Source organism: Mytilus trossulus, chromosome 11, assembly GCF_036588685.1.
Source record: "Mytilus trossulus isolate FHL-02 chromosome 11, PNRI_Mtr1.1.1.hap1, whole genome shotgun sequence".
In the NCBI taxonomy this organism is placed as follows: Eukaryota; Metazoa; Mollusca; class Bivalvia; order Mytilida; family Mytilidae; genus Mytilus; species Mytilus trossulus.
In genome coordinates this window covers 5878661-5886625 of record NC_086383.1, presented here as the reverse complement: position 1 = coordinate 5886625, position 7965 = coordinate 5878661, and positions in this window count along the sequence as shown.

Below are 7965 nucleotides of genomic sequence, written 5' to 3'. Positions count from 1 at the left end.
GATGACCATTTCAATCTAAGAGTACCATCTCAATCTAAGAGGACCATCTCAATCTAAGAGGTCCATTTAAATATAACAGGATCATCTCAATCTTAGAGGACTGTTTCAATATAAGAGTACCATTTACATATAAGAGTACCATCTCAATCTAAGATGACCATCTCAATCTAAGAGGACCATTTCAATCTAAGAGTACCATATCAATCTAAGAGGACCATCTCAATCTTAGAGGACCATCTCAATCTAAGAGGACCATCTCAATCTAAGATGACCATCTCAATCTAAGATGACCATCTCAATCTAAGTGTACCATTTCAATCTGAGAGGACCATCTCAATCTAAGAGGACATTCTCAATCTAAAAGTACCATTTAAATATAAGAAGACCATCTCAATATAAGAATACCATCTCAATCCAAGATGACCATCTCAATCCAAGATGACCATTTCAATATTAGATGACTATTTTAATCTTTCTTAAAAAATCAAAATACTATAGAAGTGTCGAATCATACCAGGCAACAAGGGCTGCAAAGTTTCAAAAACGCTTTATAATACAGTACAATCTGTTTAAACAATAACTTGATCTCATAATCCATCTTAGTACAAAACTTGTGAATAGTTTTCAAAAGTACCAGGATTATAATTTAGTGCGCCAGACGCATGTTTAGTCTACAGAAGACTCATCAATGACTCTCATATCACAATAGTTATAAAGCCAAACAAGTACAAAGTTGAAGAGCATTGAGGATCCAAAGTGCTACCAAAGTGCTACAAATAAGATTTTTAATCAATTAATCATTTTTGAAGTACATCAACTTAATACAGAAGTAATGTGTTTTTTTTTTCTTTCTAAAAGGCGGACATTTATACATTTTTTGTAATGATGACTGAAGATGAGGATTGCAACAAAATCTTCTTGTTAAGCATATTGTTTCCAATTCAGAATTAAAACGTAGCTTCCTGGAATATCGTTTCAAGTGTCAACTAGATTATTGATGATAATTTGGGATACGTTGGACGATTTAACTTCAACTCAAAATTAAACTTTATAAAAAAATTGTTTCTAAAGTGAGACAATTTTCTTGTAACTAAACCTCATGTCAAAATATATATTTGGTTAAGAATGGAAAACAATCTAAGAGGACCATCTCAATCTAAGATGACCATCTCAATCTTAGATGACCATCTCAATCTAAGAGGACCATCTCAATCTAAGATGACCATCTCGATCTAAGACGACCATCTCAATCTAAGAGGACAATCTCAATCTAAGAGTATCATCTCAATCTAAGAGTACCATTTGAATCTAAGTGTACTATCTCAATCTAAGAGAACCATATCAATCTAAGAGGACAATTTAAATATAAGAGTACCATCTCAATCTAAAAGGACCATTTCAATCTAAGAGGACAATTTCAATATAAGAGTACCATCTCAATCTAAGAGGACCATTTCAATATAAGAGTACCATTTACATATAAGAGTACCATCTCAATCTAAGAGTACTATTTAAATATAAAAGGATCATCTCAATCCAAGATGTCCATTTCAATATAAGAGGACCATTTTAATCTTTCTTAAACAGTCAAAATACTATAGTAGTGTCGAATCATACCAGGCAACAAGGGCTGCAAAGTTTTCAAAACGCTTTATAATACAGTTAAATATATGTAAACCAAACCTCTTTAGGTTTTATTAGGTTCACAACGCACATAATTTGATATGACGGTGCTTACAAACATGTTGGGTTTATATAGGTTTGCAGTTCATTCGGTTTAGTCAGCTTTCACTGTACAAAAAAAAACTGTACACGAATATTTAATTATTCTAAAAATGAATGAATATACTCGAAATTATTCCATAGTCATTTATGTTGGTATGATATATAGAACAGAACCGACTCAATTACGCGCGAAAATAGTTTATGTTGATGTTGTTGCTTAAAATCAAATGAATGCACAACAATTGTGGAATGTTTAAGCAACAAGTATTTGTCAATTGACTTGCATTACAATTGTAAGGTTACTGAGCAACAAAGTATTTTCGTAAAAAGGTTCACAATGTCAGGTGTTTTTTTTCAAGCGGTTTAGACTCCTGACCGGAAAATGGTTTAAGATTTAAACATAAGTGACTAATTGAAATTATGAATTGTACAAAAGATATATAATTTGCAGAAAAAAAAAATTGTCACTGAAATCAAACCCTCGATTATCAGTTCAAAGAAAATATTTCAAATTGTCATCCAATAATCAGTCAGGGGCATTACTTAAACAAGTAACTTTTAAAATTACCTTAATAAGTTATTTAAGTTATTTCGAAAACGAGGCTATTTTGAAATATAACTTGAATAAGTAATTTTTCGTATTTTCTTGAAAAGTGGTTTTATTCATACTCATTTTACTTTCATAAACAAATTTTGTCAGACATCTGGATATTTTTCCCACAAAGTATAATAACTAATGATCATTAAACACTAATTATCTTTCCGACGCACTCTCATTTAATGTTGACGCTTCTTGGTCAAAGATTGGTCTCTTGGGACTATTAAATTATCCATTTTCCTTAGAAATCTTGAAGGTAGACATATATAAATAGATAAAAACATGTGATTTAATTGAGAATTGAAGTTATCTATAAGATGTAACCTTTAAACAACTACACATGCTTCTTATATCTGTTATAATTAACTATTTCAAAAATAACTCAAATAAGTCACATTTTTTTTTTTTTTTCAATATTTTAAAATTAACCTTATGTCTGTATGCTCCTCTTAAATCAAGTTATTTATTAATTTCATGTTATAAGATAATCAAAAAACTTATTTAAACTTCTTCAATGTTTATGTAGCCCATGTTTCTGATGAAATTTTATATAACTCTTTTGAGTAACTTTTATAAAAAATTACCAGTGTAGGTAATTTAAAAAAATGACTTGTTTAGGTAATGCCCCTGACTGATAATAATTGATCCAGATTTTTGGTTTTATCATTTATATTCCCTGTGATCTGTCAAGAGCTTTTATTCTCACAAGAACAACATTTGATATTTCTTTTCAAAACTTGTACTTCTTTTTATTTGAACACAAAAAGAAAATGCTTGCACTGCATTTGTGCATAAAAGAAATATAAGTAAGCCGACCATAAACATGACAAATATTAGTAATTGTAGTGGGCCTCGATGAGTGGTCTAAGTAGTTACTACTGTCATCACTAGCCAGTTAACACTGAGAGGTGTGAGTTCGAACACCACTCGTGCAGGTTCAATCGCCATGTTCGACTCGAATCCTAACTGAATAGGATTGTCAGTTTTCCTATCGGAGATCGGTTGTTTTTTCGGGCTCTCCAGCTTCCTCCAACAACTAACTGCCTCGACATGGCCAAAAGCGGAGCTTAGAAGTCGCGTTAAAACATTAAAAATCAATTTAAATTAGTAATTGTACACCAATATTGCTTTCAATTATCATGATTATTTCATGTGACGTGAGTACTTTGTCTATTTGTTTTGGTATTGTTTATCGATTATACCTAAAAGCAAAGTTTTAAGATTTCCGAACATTACTTAAAACGTTTTATATAGAATGCTAGTGTATACCATTCAGCTAATTTGATATGTATTTGAAGATACATGCAATACCCGTTTGCATTGTAACCAATATCGTTCTTATGTAATAGAAAGGCAGATGACGGATACAGTTGTAAAATAAGCAAAAGTGGTTGTAAATAAACCCATCAAGTATTTCTTTACTTGGAAACAAAGGACGCATGACTAACACAATACGTCCTTGAAAACAGCGATAAATTCTGCACAATTATTTGCAAAGTGCAAATTTAACAAAATAAAGCAGGGGAAATCAATTCTGGTATATCACAACTGTACATTGTTGAAAACTCGTTAGTGACAAATCTCTAACACTCCTGATAGGGAGTGTACATGGATGCCACTACAACCCTCGTAGCTTTCGAGAGGTTCTTCGGATAATGAAGGAATTTAAAAGTACATACTAATTTGATAATGTTCAGTGTGAAAAAAGTACACTAATTAACAAACTTCCATGTCTTTATAGGCATATTCTTTTAGAGACTAGTGACTGCGCGTCGGATTAACGGGTTGTCGGATTATTGGATTGTCGGACTATGAGGCAGTCGTTTTGTAGGACTGTCGATTTTCAGAACTGTCGAATTATTGGATTATCAAATGATAAGTCTGACCCCGCATTGGCAGATTAATAATGGCAACAGTAATATACCGCTGTTCGATATAAACAAATCAAATAAAATTATGAATTTAAAAAACAAATGAGTTGCAGAAGGAAATACTAACCCAAATATCAATACCCCCAATCATCTGAAAGTGTTTAAAATTTGTCATTCGAAAATAATAAATCAGCTTAGTTGTTTTCATCACTTCTATTTCCTATGCTCCGCTATGATACTCTCAGAAGAACAACATTACATATTATCATTTTGTATGTGTACCTGTCGATATTAATCGATCTCTTCGTATTATATTCAATATTTTTTTTAAATTTTTCTAAATCATATAGCTAATTATATTTGCTAGTTAGAACAGACCAATCATCACTTAATACGCATCGTATAACGTAAGCATATAGTAACCAAATACTATTTCCAGCACGAACTATTGATAAAAATCATATTGAAATGATTTCTGAATTGACAAGAATGAATATATCTATCATATTTATATTGATGATCACGATGTTCATTGCTGTAAAAGGTGAATCAAGATTGATCTCAGCACATCGTCAACCTGACTATGACAACAAGTACGAAGTAAAGAACGCCATTGCAGTCTTCTATGATGTTAGATATGTAGAATGCAGTGTAAAATGTATATCAGATACGCGTTGTTTATCATTATTTTACAACAACCTAACAAGAGCGTGTATTTTACACTCAGATCCCTTCACCTACTCCGTGATGTCCTTATCAGAGAAAGGGTGGAAATTCTACCTTTCAAAAGAGCGTAAGTCTATATAAAATATATGTATTGTGTCAAACATTTAAAACTATGCGATTTGTCTTGCAACGGTTCGTCAGTGATTTATCTTCCTTGAATATCACTTTGGACTGTTTTACCTTTCGTTTTGAATATGTAGAATGATATTGAAATTTTATATATTATATTCATCAAGACCTTTGTAGTCAAAATATTTTCAGGTGGGGTTCTAGGGAAAAGACATTTAATTTCTTTTAGATGGTTTGTTTTACATTACCATAGCTTTTCTTGTTTTGGATATGTAGTAACTCATTCCATTGGCTTAATTTTCACGACCTAAAAATACCGGACAAGTACATTGAATGCATAACTTCTGTTCTTCAGAAAAATGCAGGCCTCTGTTATCATGGTTATATAAACAAATAACAACATATCTGAGATATCCCTCCCCCTAAAACAAAAGCAAATGGTGAACCAGATTAGTAAAATTTCGATACATATATAATGCTCTGCTGTGTATATCTCTGTCTTTTATGTTGCATTTAATAGAAGAAAATATTAATGCTCTAGTACGTTTATCATATTGTGTTATGTATAGTCCTGTCTCAGTTATTTCATTTGATAGATTGTAGCAATGTTCTAATACTTGCATCGGGTTGTGTTATATAGTCCTGTCTCAGCTATTTAAATTGGAAGATAGTAACATTGTTATAACACCTTTAGCATAGTGTGTTATGTATCGTCCTGTCTCAGTGAATATACTTGATATATAGTAATTCTGTTCTAACACCTTTATCATGTTGTGTTATGTATAGTCCTGTCTCAGTTACAGCAACTGAAAGATAGTAACAATTTTATAATACTTAATAGTGTTGTGTTTTGTATAACTCTGTCTCAGTTATTTCACTTGATAGATCATAACAATGTTTACAAACTCATAACCAACTTAAAATGTCATTGTAACTCGAGTCTCTTTGATTGGTTAGCGATACGCAAGTTATATATTCCCACGTTAACAGTCCGTACAAATTTGTTTTAATTACAAATTCATCCTTTTTAACTAAGGAACCTGTTTGAATGAAATAGCATTTAAAATCTGTCAACCATTTTAAAATCGTTGTGACTTGAGCAAATTTACACTAACGTTGTATATGCTTTTGTTCATAACAGTTTTGAGACTTTTTCGGCGATGAACATCTCACATATTCTTCTATTCTTGTTTATTGATAAACATCTTTTAACGACAGAACTATTTTAGCTCTCGGTATTTTGTTCCATAATGCATTAATTACTATTATTGCATTATTTAACATTTTTCCAGGTTGTGGTCGCTGTTTGGTCAACTTCTATTACTACAGAGAACTGCACTTGTGTTATAAATTAGAACCGCCAACTCAAGCATCTAATATTGGTGAAGATTCTGTGTGTCCCGGAAGTGAGATCATGCGTATCGACTCTGATGAAAGACAGGATTATATCAAGCTTGTTACAGGTACATGTAATAAAGTAAATGAAACTGAAAATGCATATATTCCCATACGTTAAATCCAGTTGATAACAATTACATTAAGAAGACACACATCAAAACTTTACCCGATAACGCACATGCGAAAACCACACTGTGCTTGATATTAATGGAAACACGGATCATACCGATAACGGAGTGAGCTCATGCGTATCGATTCCGATGAAAGACACGATTATATTAAGCTTGTTACAGGTAAACTTAATATTATATATTTTAATGCGTCCAACGTTCTATTCTGGATGTTCCTTTATCAGAAATTATCTCAGTCGAATGTTTGAACATGTTGAAGGCAAAGGGTTTACCATACCGAAACAGTTACATAATATACATAAGAATGTTATCATAATTGTGTTTTGACTTTGCTTATATAAAAGGATATAGTAATGAACAAACATTATTAGGATGGCTGTTTCTTTTCATATTGATGGAAAAAGAAAAGAAAACTTATTTTTTTATACCAACAAATCATAAGATCAACATAATTATCCAGTCTCAATCATTCGCAATCAATTTCTTAATCATTATAATTTTTTCACTACATGTAAAAAGATAATATATCAGTATTTTCGTTCCCATTATGTTTAAATCAGAGTCATCTAAGACACCCCTTTACCATCTTTATCTTTGAAACATTTCTGTCAGTGTCTCATACTTGATTCAAGTGGTACAGAGGTTTTGAGTTCGAACCCCGCTCGTGCGAGTGCTATCGATTCCAATCTTAATTGACTAGAATTATCAGTTTTCCTATCGGTGGTCGGTGGTTTTCTTTGGGCACTTCAGCTTCCTCTTCCAAAAAAATGGGCCGCCACGTATTAGACAAAAACGGTGCGTAAAAGCTGTGTTATAACACCAATAATAATAATATCAGTAAAATTGGCTAGTTAAGGACATTGATTTTGCAAACAGAATATCCAATGCTGTTTATCAGAGATCTTAAGCAATGCTTGTTAGATTATTCCCCATGGAAAACAAATTCTTAAGTCAGTCGGTCAAAAGCAGGCGGCATCAAATATTTTCGAATAATATCATTTAAATCATTCATCTTCGATATTGTTACAATTTATTTACTTTTTTGATTATTTATACTCCAGAGAACAAATTTCGTCGAGCGTTATCGTTAATAAATTATGTGTATCAGTGTTACAATCAAGGAAGGGTAAATACCTATGGTTTGCGATATTTGTAGTTGCGACTGTGTGAAGGGTTGACTTCACAACGGCAATTAGTATACTTCGATTTTCTTCTCCAACTCAACGAAGATCGGAGTGCAGCATATGTAATATGTGTAAAATTGATGTTTCCGCGGTAATGACATTTTGAACACTTATTTTACATCCATCAACTAAATTAAGTTCTGCATAGATTATACAATAATTTCTTAAGGATTTCCTTTCTTGAGTGTTAATAATTACAGGCTGACATTTATTTCAGCTGACATTGGAGAAGTGTATTTTCATGGAATATGTATACAAGGTAA